The sequence below is a fragment of the Hibiscus syriacus genome, unplaced genomic scaffold (assembly GCF_006381635.1).
Source record: "Hibiscus syriacus cultivar Baekdansim isolate YM2019G1 unplaced genomic scaffold, ASM638163v2 tig00006992_pilon, whole genome shotgun sequence".
Taxonomy (NCBI): Eukaryota; Viridiplantae; Streptophyta; class Magnoliopsida; order Malvales; family Malvaceae; genus Hibiscus; species Hibiscus syriacus.
In genome coordinates, this window is record NW_024062121.1 from 320,506 (window position 1) to 341,085 (window position 20,580).

A 20,580-nucleotide genomic window follows, 5' to 3' on the forward strand; every position below is an offset into this window, starting at 1 on the left:
GTTTAAAAAATATTAAAAGTTAATTTTAAATATTTAAGTATTAATTTTTATATTAAATTTTTTATATAATAATTAAAGGCTTATGAGTCTTTAATTTTTTTAAATAAAATTAATGTGGACTTCAAATTATATTTGTACTCGATAGTCTGTAAATTGGAAAAAACATAGTTTTAACTTTTGATTAAATAAATTAAAATATCCATCATTATGATATTGAAATTATATTGTATGATTTCGATATAGAAATTTATGATGAATGATGACGTGATATAAGTATTTAGTTAATTTTTAAAATATTTAAATGTTTAATTAATTTCTTAACAGAAATTTAAAGAATTGTTTTATTTTTTAATCTACTTTAAATTTAAAGAATTATTTAAAAAGAAATTTAAAGCTACACTAAATAAAAAAATTAGATGTTACATTATTATTATTATTATTATTATTATTATTTTTAAAATTTAACGACATTAAATATCATTGAATTATATTTCAATCATTTATACTTATTTTAAATTATTCTTTCACATTTTTAAACCATACATATTTAATCTTAGTAAAGAAAAAATATAATAGTTATAATTATTTTCAAATAGTTTATATATTTAAATGGTGTATGTTTATATTTTTGTATGCGATAATATATATATATTAAAGATAATAAAAAATTAATCTAATAAAATAAAACACTAAATTCCTTAAAAAATATTATAACTTAAATTATAATATTTACTAATTATAATAATATGAAAGGGTTTAGGGGTTGAAAGAAAGAGCACTTCATTCATGCATTAAATTCAATCACAAGAGTGAAGAGAGAGCAATTCTCAGTCCTTAGTTGTGATTCAATTTAATGTGTCAATTTAAATTTCCTTTCAATAAATAAATAATAATAATTCGTGTGACATAATATATATATATTAAAATTTTAAATTTATATTATTTGTTTAGTTTTTTAATTCTAATGTGATTATATAATATTATTTGTTTAAAATATTTTTTAAATTATTGACAACATACATATATCCAGCTCAGTTGGTAGAGCACAAAGTTCTTAACCTTAGGGTCGTAGGATCGAGTCACACGGAGGGCATTTCATAATTCGGAGATCTCCTACGGAAGCTGTTCTCGACCTAGTGTTGGGGGCAGCCTACTATCCTACCTCCCCCTTACCCTATTACATATGAGAATAAAGGTCAACTAAATTTGGTGATACAATATAAAATGAATTAAAACATAACATTTAAAAAAATTAAAAAAATTTAATTTAAATTTAAAATAAATTATAAATTATAAATTATTTGAATTCTGACAGCAAGAGGAATGAATGGTGAGGATTTCAAGGAGACTTCTCAATTGTATTCATATCCATATCCTTTGCATTTTGGATCTATGATGATGGTTCATGCACTTCTCTTAATAATATACCATAATTCAAAAATATTTTTTAAAAATATTATTAAATTATTTTAAAATAATTTGTTAAACTATTAAAATTATAAAATGAATATGAAATTTAAATTTTGTTATAAAATAAATATCATGGTGTTAGTTGTTTTTACACGATGACATGATATATTAAAATTAATGGATAATATCTTATTTTGTCATTAGACTATAATTAAATTTCATGTTAGTACTATTTTAATATTTATAAGAAAATTAGTAAAAACAAAAAATCCAAAATTTAATGCTTAATTTGTAAAAGGTTTAGTGTCTAAAAAGACTATTTTGAGATAGTTTAATGGTTATTTTTAATTTTGCCCTTAAAATATAATATAAAACACAAAATCATATATATATATATATATATGTTAAAATTTAGGGTAAATTACACGGATAATTATTGTACTTTGTTTTATTTCCTATTTCACTCACTTTACTTTATATCCGTTCAATTTCCACACTGAACTTAACATAATTAGTATTTTTTGTCACTCGACCATTTTCTCTCTTAACGACGTTATAAATGAGTTGTTATATAGATGCAAAACAATGCCGTTTTGGTGAAAATTTTATTTTTCTAAAACAACATCGTTTTAACGCCGTTAAATATATAACAATTGAGTGACTAAAAATATTATGTTAAGTTCAGTGAGAAAATTGAACGAATTTAAAATAAAGTGAGTGAAAATACAATGATGATCCATGTAATTTACCCTAAGGGTGCATTTGGTTGGGGAAATATGAGATTCACATTCCCATGAGAATGTAATCACATTCCCCCGTTTGGTTAGCCGAGAATGTCATTCCCAGTCATATTTTATTATCAATAGTAGATTTTTTGGGGTATATTATCGGGAATGTCATTACCTCTCTTCCCTTAGGTATTGTTGGATTACCGGCGTTTTAGACTAAAATGCCCTTAATTTTTTTTCCTTTTCAAAAATATCATTTTTTTTCATTGAATAATAAAAATTCTACGAAGGTTAAATTACAAATTTATCCTTAAACTATTTTATATTTACAAAAAAAAATCTATAATTAAAATTTTATATGAAGTTCAATGGTTAAAATAAAATTTTACCCTTTCATTAAACCTTTTTATATTTTCAATTTTGTAAAAAAATTATATAAATTTTATGAATTTAAATTTTTTAAAGAAAATATATAAATATTTTCAAAATTATTAAAAAACAAATATATAATAAAGATAATTTGGTTAAATATACGTTCTAATAATATTTTATTCCTTTAACCAAACACGATAATCTTACATTCCTGCTAAACCAATCAAACACAACATTCCCAGTAATCCTATTCCCTGATAATCTTTTATTCTTACTAGTAATCCTACATTTTGTAAACCAATCGCACCTAAAAGTTATTGAAAATGAGAACCAATGGATACTTTCCTTGGTGCTGCTGCTGTACTGACCTTCCATCCAGTGCGCTGATTTGTTTCGATTTTTTGAAAAAAATAATAAAAATAAGAAATGGACTGGTACGACATAGCTCATGACCTACGTTTCTGCTAAGTTTTTAATTTTGCAATAAATTACATTACAATACTAAATTATTAATAGGATAAAGTTCACAAATAATATTTGATTATAGAACGTTTTTTATTGAGTTATTAACTATTAAAATTAAAAAAAAATCATATGATTATAGAAAATTATTTTGTTGAGTTTCTCTATTATTAAAAGGTACAACATGGATACTGACTATTCATATTTTTCATACTCATTTTTTCCCGTTAAAATATGACGATAATATGAGCTAGACATAAACTTACTAATTGACATATGGTAAAATCATATTTTAATACTTCTGTTAATTTCAAACATCGACTCAATGATATAATATAAACGGAGAGTCGACCAAATAAAATCTCACTCAAAACAGTTCTGAAATCAAATTTTATCATATTCTAGTCTATAGGTGGAACCTCAGGGTATCAAACATGCTTCGTCTTGTCGACCCGATACGAAGTGTTTCGATATGTGTAATAGGAGCCAGATGGGGTTCATTGTTGAAATATCAAAGCATGGGCGGTTGGAAATTGGTCTAAATTAGGCACCGAATATACAATGTCAAAATTAAGTGCAACAATGGTTGAAAATTAAATGGACAAATTATAAACTTTAGTCACTAAACTTTAGGGTAATCATAAGATTAGTCCTTAAGCTTCAACTATAAATACCCTAGCTCATTTAGCTTCAAAATCATCCCAAATCATTCTAGTTTTCTCCCAATACTAGAGAATTTAGAGAGTTTTCTTGAGAGTTTTTTTTCTCCTTTTTATCAAGAGAGAATTATCATTGTTTTCTCCTTGTTAGATAAAGAGAAGTTGTAATTCCTATTTTCTCATAGTAAAATTCTTCTACCGTTGCCCGTAGTTTTTACCTTATATTATTTAGGGGTTTCCACGTAAAATTTGTGTCTTCTTTATCTTCATTTTTATTTTCGCAAATTATCAATTGCGATCTTGCTCTATCCGATAGCCGTATTCCGCAACAATTGGTATCTGAGCCAGATTTGAGTGTGTAATATCTGCTTATTGTCTTTGTGTTTGCCACCAAAAGGTTGATCCTCCAACATAAGAAAGTAAGAAGATATTACCCATTCTTTGAAGGTTCTAGAGAACTATTCACGATAGTGAAATAATGGGAGCTATCCGTAATAGAAGCTATGACAACGAAATTTGATATTGAAAAGTTCAATGGGAGAAATTTCTCATTGTGAAAATTGAAGATGAAGGCCATCCTGAGGAAAGACGGTTGTCTAGGAGCTTTCAGTGAAAGGCCGATAGATTTCACAGATGACAACAAATGGATCGAAATGGACAGGAATGATATGACAAACTTTCATTTAGCATTAGCAGATGAAGTATTGTCAAGCATCAAGGAGGAGGAGATAGCTAAGGAGATGAGATCATCTCACCAAATTGTACGAGGCTACATCGTTGCACAATAAAATTTTCCTTAAGAGAAAATTGTACACTCTTCGGATGCTAGAATCTACTTTAGTGACAGAGCACTTAAACACGCTGAACACTTTATTTTCTCAGCTTACATCCCTAAGATATACAATAGGAGAACAAGAATGTGTTGAACTTCTACTCCAAAGTCTACTTGATTCGTATGATCAACTCATCATCAACTTGACAAACAATAATGTCACCAGTCTAGCCTTCGATGACGTTGTGGCTGCTGTTTTACAAGAAGAATCGGAACAAGAACAAGGAAGACAGACAAGTAAATCTGCAACAAGCAGAAGCGTTGACAACGATGAGAGGGAGATCAACGGAACGTGGCCAAAGCAGCAATCACAAACATGATAGATCAAAGTCAAGAAGCAAGAAGAATTTAAAGTGTTACAACTGTGGAAAGAAGGGTCACTTGAAGAAGGATTGTTGGAGTCAAATAAAAACTCCAATCCACAAGGCAATAACGCAAACACTTCAGATGATGGAGATGCTCTATGTTGTAAAGCGTCAACTACCGTTGGAATATAGTAAAGAGGATCCTGAGATATATCAAAGGGACCTCAAATATTGCATTATGTTACGGAGGATCAAATTTACTAATCAATGGGTATATAGATTCTAACTATGCAGGGGATTTGGATAAAAGCAAATCTACTACAGGATATGTGTTCAAAATTGCTGGTGGAGTTGTAAGCTGGGTTTTAAAATTGCAGTCAGTTGTGGCTACATCCACAACATAGGCAGAATATGTAGTAGCTACACAAGCCAGTAAAGAAGCGATTTGGTTGAAGATGCTATTGGAGGAGCTTGGGCACAATCAAGAGTATGTCTCTATATTTTGTGACAGTCAAAGCGCCTTGCATCTAGCAAGGAATCCATCATTTCATTCAAGGACAAAGCACATACAAGTTCAATACCATTTCATGTGTGAAAAGGTGGAAGAAAGAACGGTAGATATGCAAAAGATCCATACAAAAGACAACATAGCATATTTCATGACGAAGGCAATCAATGTTGATAAATTTACCTGGTGTCGATCCTCTTGTGGCCTGTCAGAGACGTAAGCAACATGATGGTACAAAGTAGAAAGAATGGTGTGAAGATATGGTTGTTCCAATCAAATCTTCAAGTGGGAGATTGTTGAAATGTCAAAGCATGGGCGGCTGGAAATTGGTCCAAATTAGGCACCGAATATACAATGTCAAAATTAGGTGCAACAATGGTTGAAAATTAAATGGGCAAATTACAAACTTTAGTCACTAAACTTTAGGGTATTTATAAGATTAGTCCTTAAGCTTCAACTAAAATACCCTAGCTCATTTAGCTTCAAAACCATCCCAAATTATTTTAGTTTCTCCCAATACTAGAGAATTTAGAGAGTTTTCTTGAGAGTTGTTTTCTCCTTTTTATCAAGAGAGAATTATCATTGTTTTCTTCTTGTTAGATCGAGAGAAGTTGTAATTCCTATTTTCTCATAGTAAAATTCTTCTACCATTATTCATGGTTTTTACCCTATATTATTTAGGGGTTTCCACGTAAAATTTATGTCTTCTTTATCTTCATTTTATTTCTCAAATTATCAGTTGTGATTTTTCTCTATCCGATAGTCGTATTCCGCAACATTCCTTGCCGGCTGTTTTCGTAACGTTTGTCACCTTGGGCCTTATGCATGAACTGGTTTATTACTGCATATTGCGTGAAAACCCTACGTGTGAGATCACTTGGTTCTTTGTTTTACAGGGAATTTTAGTGGATATGGAGATTGTATCGAAGAGAGAAGGTTGAGCTGAGGGTTCAGGGCGATTTCGATCAAAATCACTTTAGATGAAAACTTATAGTTATTTATAATAAACAAGAATTATTGATATGATATTTTTATATGTATTTAGTCACTGACGTAACATATGTTATATCATAACAAATAATGATATGATATGTGTCACGTAAATAATTAAATATGTATGAAAATGTCACGATAGTTAGGGCTGTAAATGAGACGAGACACATCACGAGTTACTAAAAATTGACTCGATCAAAGCTCGATAAATAGTCAACTTAAAAGGATTCGACTCGAGTTCTTAACAACCCGAAACGAGCTACTTGATACTCGACTCAAAAAAAATCGTGAGCTGCTCGGAAATATAATATATTAAGATTTAAAAAAATAAATTATTAATAATATTAACATTTATGTGATGATTTTTTTCTCAAAAAAATGCATTATAAAGTTTTCATAAATTTAAGGTTTAGGTTTAAGTTCGAGTTTGAGGCTTTAATCGAGTTAAGTTTAAGATTTTTTTTCTTTTCGAGCTTCTACGAGCTTCAGTTCATGATTTCGAGTTCGAGTCGACCTTAAAATTTTAGGCCCATGAGTTTTTGAGTCGAGTCGAGCTCCATTTCCAAGTTTTTGAGTCGAGTCGAGCTCAACAATACTCGAACTCGACTTGGCTCGTTTACAACCCCAATAACAATAACATATGGTGATTGTTAATCAACTAATAATTTCTATCCAACAACAACTGCTTTGACAAAAAAATCTTAGATATTAAAATGCTATAAAAAATAATAAAAAAAATCATTTGTACCAACATCGGGTGTAATTTTATTATTATGCTAATGCAAATTATTATTTTTAAAATATATTATTTAGAATTTTAAATTAATTTGTTTAACTTATTTGCTATAAATAAAATTATAATGTTTGATTAAAAAATTTAAAAAAATATATAAAAAAGAATAAATTTGATCAAGTTGTCGTGAAATTTTTTCACACATATAAATGTAAAATTATAATGTTTAATTAAAAAATTTAAAAATTTATAAAAAAGAATAAATTTGTGAAATTTTTTCACACATTAACTTCTAATATTAATTTAAAATATTATAAAAAATTTCATATGAAATTTGCTCCTTAATGAAAAAGCTTAAAACAACATCGAGTAATCTACCTTTTAAATAGATTGTATTTAGGGATGGAGCTCCGGGCTTAGGAGGTTTTTGATTTCTGTTAAAATTTATATTCGATATAATTTTAGTTTAATAGTATTTTAGTTTATGTAAAAATAAATATTTAAATTTAAAAATATAAAAATATATTAAATATTTAATCAAGTAAGGGTCGAACTAAAGAATGATAAGTATGTGTTCTTAATTTCTTGGTCTAATTACAATTTAGTCATTGTAAGTTTAAATATTAGACAAATTAGAAGTTGTCTTTGAGTTTTGAGTTTTTTCCCCTAATTTAGGGTGAATACAATGTAATATCTTAACGAAACTTTTAACTATTTGATAATGAACGCTCATACCCCTACATATGTGATTGAACTCGAGACCTTAAGGATAACAACAATCCCTTAATCACTAAAGTCGCTGGGTTCATATTGAATTTCGAGTTTAAATACCTAATAAGTCTTAATATCTTTCTTAAATAATCTAATATTTCGACCCTTATCAATATTTAATTCTGAATTTGTTCATGATTATATCATTCAACTTTTATTATCGATAAATTAAATTTACTCACATTATTACACAATTATAACAAATAAACTAAAATTTAGATGGTTAATGTTGCAATTGAAAAACAATAAGTATTCTCTTCATCGTTTGACAATAAATATTTAAATATCCTACAAACATGGCACTTCATATTTTCGTTGTCATTCTAGTTTCTAAGGTTTCGTTTTGATTTATCTGAACTGATCTTACGTCGCACACATGATATTAGTGAGTGAGTCTCCCATCGAAAATTTTATACATATACAAATACTCAAATTTAAGACATGCTTAAATGATATCAACATGTTTATCACTTAAACCGACTCCGTTAATTAGTTAATTGACGAGTCTCCTTTCACAACACTTGTAACGTTATTGTAAAATGTGTGAAATCGAAGAAATTCATTTATGCATAAAAACAACATGCAACCGGTAGGGGTGTTCAAAATCAGGTACTTGCATTTTCAGGTACCCAAAGTATCGGGTAATATCTGTCGGCCCGTGACCCAACTCGTTAAGTCTGGGTACCCGTAAAAGCTGGCTATCCACATTTTTGGTCACAGATACCTGATTCATCTATTTTTTTTTATTTTTTTAATTAATTTTAAAAACACACATAGAAATTCATAAAAATTTAAAGGTTCATTATATACAATTCATACACAAAATTAGTGATTTGAAGTTAGTTTTAAGGATATATATATATATATATATATATATATATATATATATATATATAAAGTTTATTTCTAAAAGAAAAAAAATTAAAGTTATTAATATTGATCTTGATTTTTTTAATCTCATATTGACAAATTAATAAAAAATTGTAAAATTTAAAACTTAAAAGTACATAATACAAATTAAGAAAAAATAGGGATTTAAATTTAATTTTAACGTAAAATATTAAGAACTTAAAATAAAAATATAATTTAAACTATATATATTGCCGGGTTTGGTCGGGTACCCGAATATAAAAAAATTTCTGCTCAGACCCAAACCAACTACCCGGAAAAAATCACGGGTCTGGTACCCAACCCGATCGGGTAAACTTTTTTAGAGAATTACTCAATATTTTTAGTTTTAGGTCGACGAGTTTGAATCATATCGATTTTTTTTAACACCCCTATCGACCTGCGTTCTTGGTACTGCACAATGCCATGTTGCTCATGCATTGTAAATTTAAAATAATTTCTTAACCATAATTTTATCCACAGATCAATTATAAATTTAATAACATAAAAATAATTAATAAAAATATTTGTTATCAATAATAATTTTCTTATCCATAATCTTATCCAAAGATCAATTATAAATTTAATATATAATATATTTAATAAAAAAAATTTGTTATCAAGAATAATTTTCTTATCCATAATCTTATGCTTATTTCACTTTATTTTTTAGAGTAAATTATCATACTAGCCATTAAACTATGGGTGTTGATTTTATTTTGATTATTGAACATTTTTTTTCAATTAAATCACTAAAATTTTATTTTGATGTCAAAATGAGAAGGCTGACGCGACAGTTTAAAATTGAGAAAATACAGTTTTGGTCCTTTATATTTACAAATTCATCAATTTTAATCAGTTTCATTTAATTCTTCCTTTCTTCTCCTATGCAACTTCCTTTGTTCTTCTTACAATAATTTATGCTTTTATATTAAAAATTATTATCTAAAATACAATTTCTGTAATCTACGATCTATGGAGGTAAACAATTGCCATTATCATTTACTAAACAATAGCATCTCCATTCTCAAACAGGGATGGTGAGACCGTAATCCGAGGCGGCATTGCCGATGTTTAAGATTGAGATTTCACCACAGTGTGAGAACTTTCATCCTCACCGACTGTTTGATGGCGCTGGAGATGCGTCCGATGTATAAGCACTATTGTAACCATTACCAGCCTCAGCCTCTTCCGGTGAGTTTTGAAGGCACCAGCATATAATGGTGGCTGTTAAAGTGAGCATCATCTTCTGGTTTACCTGCCATACCATAAGAACATCAATGTGTGAATTCCATATATTCAATTTAATTATTTCCTACTTGGTATCACTTGTAGACATAAAAATTTTCGAGATTCACGATGTGGATTGTGATCAGTTGCAGCGTTACCTCCATGATCCTCAGGCAACAGGAAGATGGAGCACCCGAGTTTACGAGCCACGCTTATTATATGTTGCATTCAACCTCTTCTCTTCCTCTACAATTCCAAAAAGGATAAAAAGCTGTTAAGATCGGCTCTATCTCGGCAAAGATAAGAGAACTTTCGAGTTAGCAAGTAATCATACCACTTTCACCCTTGGTTACAAGGCTCCAGTTGACCACTCTTGGCTCCACTGCACTTAAAAGTTCAATGAAGAACAGTCCAGATGAAAGGCTCTTATCCTGCAGGTTTAGAATAACGTATTTACGAATCATTAGTTTTAACTATCAAAATCGATAGTATTATTATTATAAGAAGAAACGGAAATCGTTGTGAAACCTTGAAGCTTTCTATTTGATGGGATCTTCCGGTGCTTTTAACTTTGCTGTTTGCCCAAGCTATGATATATGAATTAGTTATGTCCTTCCCTCCGGAGCAAGATCTCAAGCTCTTCAAAACTTGAAGCATGTTATACCTCATCAATTGCCATAGGAAAGCTGTAATACATGTGATCCGATTTCAAAAACTATCGGAATTTCTTCAGTATTAAACAACAAAAAGCATTGTATACGAATTACGTAAGCTCAAATGACAGCATATATAGGATCAACAACTATATACATCGAAAGATGAAAAACAACTTTCAGACTTTTCATGCAGGTTGAGGTATTCAATTTACACCAGACGTAATGCTGGTTGAACTTTGTAATGGAAGCAAAACGTGCCAAGCCATGAAGAGAATCATATCAAGTAAAGAAAAAAGACACAGGAAATTACCGACTATAAGTTTTTTATTCCCTTGAACTATATCATTTCCGTCAAGATTCACAACGGAAAATCGCAAGCTCTCCCCGATCATTACGACTTGGTTGCAATTTTCCACCTGTCTAATATGAACTTAATCGGGTTTCGTTGCATGCTTCCAGTTGACTGATCCAGGAGCAACCTTATCAAGCACCTCTAAAAGTGCCCAACTGTATCAAAATCAAGATCCTTTATGTTAATGGTTGAAATATTGGATTACGGAACTACTACGATGCCTATACATAAGGTGAAATTGCAATTGCAGAAACATAAGCAACAAGTGCCAGCTTAGAAAACTTACCCGGTTTTGACATCCTCAAAGAGATTATTAACACAAGTCTCGATTCCGAGACTGTTCATCCATAGTCGAAAGCGTCTCTCGTCTCTTGAAAGGTGCACGTTATCTGTCACCCCTTCTTCAAAAGAAATCTTTTCGTTATCTACACTCAGGCCATTCCTGCAAAGGCAAACACGTTTTTATTACCCAACTATAAAACTAGACAACATGCAATGAGGGAAGAGTGCACCAGTGTAGCCCTTTTGGTTTGTGATTTCTCACCTTTGATGAAAGATTTGAGCTACAAATGCAAGATTCAAGTTTGGTGAACCTTCAACAATGTCTTGCGGGTTTAAATATCGTCTACATCCCATTCTCTCTGCATGGTCAAGTACCATTGTAGCCCTTTCGATCACATCCTTTGTTTCAAGGGTCAACGTATTACCATGCTCTGGTGCCAGTATGTTAAGCAGGCAAGCATATGCTTTCGCATCCTGCAGATATGGAAATGAGTAAAACATTAAACTATCGAAGCAAGCAAAATCGAGCTCCAAATTTAGTTTAGCATATGCTTGCTGCTAAATGTAGTATTAACATAGTCAAATACCTTCACATCAGAAGAAAAATTTGTAACAATTATTTCATAGCCCCCTTTCTTTAAATGGTAATTCATCCATCTTAGTAGGACCTTCTCTGGAGCTAACCCCATAAGTTCCTCGATATCCTGTAAGTGCTGATAATCCAAACCGAAATAAATCAGTCCTTTTGTTCGAAATAAATGTTTATTTCATGAATTAATCCTAAGTTAAACATCAATCACGGGAAGAAATATATTACTCCATCGTCGTCCTTCAGCACTTCTACAAGCTGAGGTGTCTTCTTAAGGTTGAGATCTGCCAACAGTTTGAATCTGCATTTGTCACATACAGAATGGATGAGAAAAAGAGTACCAGAAAACAACTTCAGTTAGCATCCCACTATTATCGGTCTATCACGTCAATTTAAATGCCTACCTTTATAATTTGAGCGATCAAACCGAATAAGAGATTAGGCTGCAGTACAAGTAACCAAGGTTAAAAACATCATATAATAAGAAAATATCCTCCTACTCACATCAGAATATGTCTATCAGTACTAACCCTTCCTTCAATTAAGTCTAGGGTGCCAATGTTTACCACGGAGCAGCCAATAGCCTTTGCGGAGTTGAGACCAAGGGTATGGTTCTCATTCCTCTCCCATAGGCTAAGTTCTGTTTTAGTGTTGATAGCTCGTTCATATATTGTTCCGGGAACAGCAATATTGATAAGCTTACTGCAAAAGTCATGAAAACAGAACCAGTGTCAACGCTCCATAGCAGTTCTTATTAAAAACCGAAAAGAGCAAATACATAATGGAGCACAGATAAAAGTACCACAAAAGCACACCATCTTTTGCAAGATTGAAAAGATCATTTGTAGTTGGATCCAGAGGAAGAAACTGCTTTAAATACAGATCCGCGAGATAAATGTTTATGTGTCTAACATAAGTGGCTTTTTTCTGCTTCGATGATTGCATCGGCCGAGGTGGACTTTAGGACCGATGATGAACTCTTCGTACCACCCGATTTCTCCGCAGACATATCTAAAGATTATTTGAGCAGAACAAGAAAAATCTAGCCGGAAGTTCGCCTGCAAGTTACAATCAATAGATCCAGAATCCAATTACCAATTGTCACAATGCCAGATTCAAAATCCAATCTGAATTAACCTAGCAGCCAAACTTTCCAACAAGATTCCTAAATTCCAGAATCCGGAAATCAGAAAACAAATCAATGGCTCACCTTTAGATCCCTATTAGCCTTAAGGTACCAAGAACCCCTCATGAAAGCATCCTTAAATTGCATCTTAACATACAAAACTGACATAATGAAAACACCCCGCCGGTTGATTTTAACTTCTAAACAATCAACGAAAGAATCACGAAAACTGGAAATTCTTCAGAAACTATTTCAATCCCAAATGAAACAGAAAACAAACACGCCTCATTGACCCATAAATGAAAACAAAGACGATTCAAAAAGCAAAACCAACTAACTAAAAGCTGATAAACCCCAATGCAGAAAACACAAAAACAAAACAAACCCAGAAATGCTTACTCCTTTTAAAAGCATGGTTAGGCGATGCGGTTTGTGCACGAGAAAAGGATCCATTTTTCTCCTGAGAAAGTGAAGGGGAAAGAGTGAGGAATTATGAACTGAACGGGTTTTAGTTTTTTTTTCACGTTATTAGACAGCAAAGAGAAACCGTCTTCCAAACTGTTTTTTTCATTTCAGTTAATGGTGGTGTTTCTTGGCTATTCTAAAAGAGAATGCACTCGCTTTTGTTGTTTGACACGTAAGCGAATCTGTGTGTACACATGGGATTCTACTTTAAAAAGCATGTCTAATATTATATATCATATCCAGGACAGAATTAATATTAAATATGGGAATAAATAGTTTTCTTTAATCAATATGCCGTTCATCTATTTTTTTTCCTTGTCGATCGACAACGGTACTAATTATAAGATATAGGTAACAAGATGTACAACGTCGTTTTTTTTAAATAGTTTGGGTGATTATAAGATAATATCTATTTAAAAAAAAAATAACTATTAACAACACATTACAGATTGAGCTACTCGAATCTAAGATCTCAAGAAAACAACATTCCCTTTAATTATCGAATCACTTTATTAGTTCAAAAATGATATCATTTCTAAGTTTCATGACGTTCCTTCTTTTTTTTGATGTAAAATTAATATTATATACCTCTATAAGGTGTGACAATAGTAATTAATGCAAACTTTTTTATAGATTAATATAGGGTAAATTACACACGTGGTCCCTTATATTTTTGATCTGTTAAATTTGATAATTGATTCAATTTGATCCCTTTCGTTATTAGTCTGTTCGATTTTTGTCCCTCGACTATTAATTACCATTAATTTAGTAACAAAAATCTGATTTAACAATTAAAAATTGATGATCTAACTATAGTACACATGGGACTTAAAAATTATTTAATTTTTACATTACATATATTTGACTTATATAACCAATTTTGGTTTAAAATGAATTAAAATATTACTAATTTTAATTTAAATTATAAATTTAAGTGTTTTAAAAGTTTAGGAACTACCAATAAAGCTTACCTCAAATTCTTTTTTATTAAATTGAATTTAAATGGACTTAGGCTCAAATTATGCGTTTAGTACCTAAACAATCAGTTTTGGTCCGTTTTAGTATAAACTTTCAATTTTTCAAAAGTATAATGTTTATTTTTTATTTCATTTTAGGACTCGTTAAAACTTAACGTTTGAGTTTTGAATTATTTTTTGAAAGTTTATGTACTAAAACAGACCAAAAATGACATGTTAGGTACTAAAGGCATTAAGTTTTTAATGGTGGTGTACTAAAAAAAAAATAAAACTAAACAACATAGATTTAGAAAAAAAAATTAAAAGTTTAAGTATTAAAACGTACTAAAATCGATCATTTATGTACTAAATACGTAATTTACCCAAATTTTTAAGTGGAGCTTTTAGGTTCAAATTCAATTTGTCATACTCATAGGACCTGAAGATGCTAACCATGGATGAATAGAAGGAAGTGTAGGGAGCAGTGGTACTTAAAAGTTTTAAATTTTTATATAATTTTATTATTTTTTAAATCACTTAAATTTTAATATAATTTTTTGAACTTTTATAATTTAAATATATTTTATTACTTTTTATCACTTAAAATTTTAATAAAACTTCTTAAAAATTTGGTCCTATTGTCACACCCTTAGAACCTTGAAACTCAAACTATCGTAATATTAGAGTTAAGGTCTGACGGGTCGTGTAGCATCACGGTCCGTGACGTTATCAACCAAACTCTCATTAGCGTGTATGTGGTTTACAAATTAAATGTAATAATGTTAATCGAAGAAGATTTTCTTTTAAAATGTAATAATGTTAATTATGTATTTTAATTTATTAATTATAAAATTAGATCATAAATTAAGCATAATAAGCCTTTATTTTAAACAAAGTAAACTTAAGACTTTCAATATCATAAAAAAAATAATACATCAATATGTGAACACTAATAATAAACGGATTTCGATGCCTCAAATATAAACCCTAATAATTAACGGATTTCCATAGGGTTCACAATAGTTGCTGTTGTAATGGCGATCAGGACGCTGATGATATTGGTAAGGGTACTAAAGACATGGACCATGACCATGGCTGCCGTAAGTACTCGGCTTCCCGGTCTTGATCCGGGCGACTTCTATACCCGATTTCGCCTGCTTCTTCAAGATCGATTTCGAATTTGCTTGGCCGGAAACAAGAGCCACTCCTTTCTCTGCGTCGGCGGTGTAAGTTTCTCCTACACACAAGTAGCATCACAATCAATCCACTGCATACACCTAAACCGTAAAACCCTAAAAGAATATGATCCCTTTCGTTTCGACACTTGCCGAACATATGATGAAAACAAACTAACAATGTCACTGTCCAACACTTACCGCCAAGTCCGAGTAACATAGATTGCAAGTATACTATTCCTTTCCTTTCTACATGGTCTGACAACGTATGGAGGTAAACAACAATTGCCATTCAGTACCCTTTACTCAGCAATAGCATTTCACTTCTTAAACTGGGATGGTGAGACTGAAATGTTCGAGGCGGTATTGGATGGTGCTGGACATGCATCCGATTTATTATTATTCGGTGAGTTTTGGAGGCACCAGCACATAATGCAGGCTGTTAAAGTGAGCATCATCTTCTGGTTTACCTGCCAGACCATAAGAACATCCATGTGCGAATTCCACATGTTCAATTTAATTATTTCCTATTTGTTGTCATTTGTAGAGTGTAAAAAACTAAAAATTTTCGAGATTCACAATGCGAAATGTGTACAGTTGCAACGTTACCTCCATGATGTCCTCAGGCAACAGGAAGATGGAACACCCGAGTTTACGCGCCAAACTTAAGATATGTTGCATTCAACCTCTTCTCTTCCTCTAGGATTCCAAAAAGGATAAAAACCGTTAAGATCGGTTGTATCTCGACATTTTCTCCGACAAAGAAAAGAGAACTTTCAAGTTGATTCGAGTTAGCAAGTAATCGTACCACTTTCACCCTTGGTTACAAGGCTCCAGTTGACCACTCTTGGCTCCACTGCGCTTAAAAGTTCAAGGAAGAACAGTCCAGACGAAAGGCTCTTATCCTGCAGATTTAGGATAACATTTACAAATCGATAGTTTTAACTATCAAAATAGATATTATTATCATAAGAAGAAACGGAAATCGTTGTGAAACCTTGAAGCTTTTTATTTGATGGGATCTTCCGGTGCTTTTAACTTTGCTGTTTGCCCAAGCTATGATATATGAATTAGTTATGTCCTTCCCACGGGAGCAAGATCTCAAGCTCTTCAAAACTTGAAGCATGTTATACCTCATCAATTGCCATAGGAAAGCTGTAATACATGTAATCCACTTTCAAAAACTATCTGAATTTTCTTTTCGGTATTAAACAACAAAACATTGTATACGAATTACGTAAGCTCAAATGACAGCATATATAGGATCAACAACTATACACATCGAAGATGAAAAGCAGCTTTCAGACTTTTCATGCAGGTTGAGGTATTCAATTTACACCAGAAAGTGCTGGTTTAACTTTGGAATGGAATCAAAACGTGCCAAGCCGTGAAGATAATCATATTAAGTAAAGAAAAAAGCCAGAGGAAATTACCGACTATAAGTTTTTTATTTCCTTGAACTATATCATTTCCATCAAGATTCACAACGGAAAATCTCAACCTCTCCCCGATCTTTACGACTTGGTTGCAATTTTCCACCTTTCTAATATGAAACTTAATCGGAGGTTTCGTTGCATGCTTCCAGTTGACTGATCCAGGAGCAACCTTCTCAAGCACCTCTAAAAGTGCCCATCTGTATCAAAGTCAAGCTCCTTTATGTTGACGGTTGAAATATTGGATTACGGAACTAGTTCGACGCCTTACTTCATAAGCTGAAATTGCAATTCCAGAAACATATGCAACAAGTGCCAGCTTCGAAAACTTACCCGGTTCTGAGATCCTGAAAGAGATTATTAACACAAGTCTCGATTCCGAGACTGTTCATCCATAGTTGAAAGCGTCTCTCGTCTCTTGAAAGTTCCACATCATCTGTCATCTTTTCTTCAAAAGAAATATTTTCTTTCTCTACTCTCAGGCCATTCCTGCAAAAGCACACATGTTTTTATTACCCAATTATAAACTAGAGACAATATGCAACGAGGGAAAAGTGTACCAGTTTCCCTTTTGGTTTGTGATTTCTCACCTATGATGAAAGAGCTAAAAATGCAAGATTCAAGTTTGACGAGCCTTCAACAATGTCTTGAGGGTTTAAATATCGTCTACATCCCATTTTCTCTGCATGCTCAAGTACCAATGTAGCCCTTTCCATCGGATCCTTCGTTTCAAGGGTCAACGTATTACCGTGCTCCGGTGCCAGTATGTTAAGCAGGTAAGCATAAGCTTTTGCATCCTGCAGGTATGGAAATGACTAAAACATTACACTGCCGAAGCAAGCAAATAAAGCCATTCATCGAATTCTTGTATGAACATCCACCTCGAACCCCAAATTCACTTTCTCATATGCTTGCTGCTAAACGTAGTATTAACATAGTCAAATACCAGATCTGAAGAAAAATTTGTAACGGTTATTTCATAGCCCCCTTTCTTCAAATGGTAATTCATCCATTTTAGTAGGACCTTCTCAGGAGCTAACCCCGTAAGTTCCTCGATATCCTGTAGGTACCGATAGTCCAAACAGAAATAAATCAGTCACTTTTTTCGAAAGAAATGTTTATTTCATGAATTAATCCTTAGTTAAACATCAATCAAGGGATAAAGAAATAGATTACTCCTCCATCGTCCCTTAAACACTTCTACAAGCTTAGGTGTCTTCTTAAGGTTGAGATCTGCCAACAGTTGAATCTGCATTTGTCACAGATAGAAGGATAAGAAAAGAGTAGCAGAAAACAACTTGATTTAACACCCTACTATTATCGATCTATCACGTCAATTTAAATGCCTACCTTTATAATTGAGCGATCAAACCGAATAAGAAATTAGGCTGCAGTACAAGTAACCAAGGTCAAAAACATCGGATACTAAGAAAATATCCTTCTTCTCACATAGGAATGTCTATCAGTGCTAACCTTTCCTTCGATTAAGTCCTGGGTACCAATGTTTACCACGGTGCAACCAATAGCCTTTGCGGAGTTGAGACCAAGGGTATGGTTCTCATTCCCTCCCATATGCTAAGTTCCTTTTTTCGTGTTAATAGCTCGTTCATGTATTGTTCCGGGAACAGCAATATTGATAAGCTTACTGCAAAAGTTCATGAGAACAGAACCGTGTCAACCCTCCGTAGCAGCTTTTATTAAAACCGAAAAGAGCACATACATAATGGAGCGCAGATAAAAATACCATAAAAGTACACCATCTTTTGCAAGATCGAAAATGTCATTGGTAGCTGGATCCAGAGGAAGAAACTGCTTTAAATATGGATCATCCGCGAGATAAATGTTTATGTGTCTAACATAAGTGGCTTTTTCTGCTTCGATGATTATATCGGCCGTGGTAGACTTTAGGACCGATGATGAATTCTTCGAATCATCCGCTTTCCCCGCAGACATATCTAAAGATTATCTGAGCAGAACAAGAAAAATCTAGCCGGAAGTTCGCCTGCAAGTTACACCCAATGAATCCAGAATCCAATTACCAATTGGCACGATACCGGATTCAAAATCCAATTTGAATTAACCTAGCAGCCAAACTTTCCAACAAGATCCTCAAGCCTAGAATCTGAAAATCAGAAAACAAATTCAATGACTCAGATTTAGATCCCAGTTAGCATTAAAATACCAAGAATCCCTCATGAAAGCATCCTATAGATTGCATTTTGACAAATACAAACAGACATAATCTAAGAAGAAGATCCAAATCAATAACTCATCTTTAGATCCCATGAGCATGAACATTAACAAGAACCATCCTACGGGTTGATTTGAACTTCTAACAATCAGCAAGTGAATCACAAGAATTGCAAATTCTTCAAAATTATTTGGATCCCAACGAAACAGAAAACAAACACACCTCATTGACCCATAAATGAAAACAACAATGATTCAACAGGAACAGCCAATTAACTAATAAAAGTTGATAAACCCAATGCAGAAAACACAAAGACAAAACAAACCCAGAAATGCTTACTCCTTTAAAAAGCAAGGTTTTGCGGTTTGTCCATGAAAGAATTCCACATCCTTTCAAATTTTACACGAGGAAACAACCATTTAACGAATTACAAATTGCATTTTTGTGCGGTTGGCTGTATATAGGAAAAGAGGTTGCGGGAAGAGAAAAATACCCATTTTTCTCCTGAAAGTAAAGGAACAGAGAGGGAAATTAAGAGCCAACGGTTTTTAGTTTTTTCCATTAATAGACAGCGAAGAGCTAGAACGGCTTCCAAACTGTCTTATTTCTGTTAATTATTGGGTGCTTCGGTGTATCGTAAAGTGAATACACTCGCTTTCGTTCTGACACGTTAGGGTTCTGTGTACACGTCAGTTATCAACAGGGCTAGGCAAGGTTGTCGGGTGCCCTAAATTCTCTTAAAGAAGCCTCTATTTTTTAGATATATTCGATTCTGAGCCCTTATTTTTATGCTTCTTAATAGAAACAACTGATAAATATATTCGATTTAAAGACCCCCTATTTGTATGCTTATTAATGACAACAACTGATAGAGATATTCGATTCGGGCTCCTATTTTTGGGGACCCTGCGCAGTCGCGCACCTTACGCCCCCTCAGCCACGCCCTGGTTATCAATTATCATTAAAATTGTCTTTTATATATTTTAAATTAAAACATTCGACACGAAATCAAACAGTTAAAAGATCGTTTTTATATCACTTGTCACATATTATCACTTATTAGTCTATTAACGATTGTTTAATTTACAACGCTATTATTTGAAAATAATCTCAATAGTAAAAGGAAATTTAGAGTACGTGTACAATATCAATAATCAAAAAAAATTGAATATATATTACTTTGTAATTACTTCGGATTATTAAAAAAATAAAATTTAGGGTTAAATGGAAATCATTTTTAACCCGTCATTATCTATATAACAAGAGTTTAAGTGATTATCAATATAAAATTTAGGGTTAAATACCCTGCTACAACTGTTGATGCTCGAATTTAAAATATCTAGTAAGAAAAATCATCTATTTAACCACTGAGTTCGTTTGCGTATGATGAACACCTCTAATAGTGGCGAGTGGAATAGTAACTATAGGGATCAAAATGTGGTGGATTGGATCCATAGGGTTCAC

The 20,580-nt window shown here is 32.0% G+C and overlaps 2 pseudogenes; both read right to left on the minus strand.

Moving 5' to 3' along the window:
• Positions 1 to 9,775: 9,775 nt before the first annotated feature.
• Positions 9,776 to 12,945, minus strand: LOC120201115 (annotated as a pseudogene).
• A 2,867-nt stretch (positions 12,946 to 15,812) lies between these two features.
• Positions 15,813 to 18,869, minus strand: LOC120201128 (annotated as a pseudogene).
• Positions 18,870 to 20,580: the final 1,711 nt, after the last annotated feature.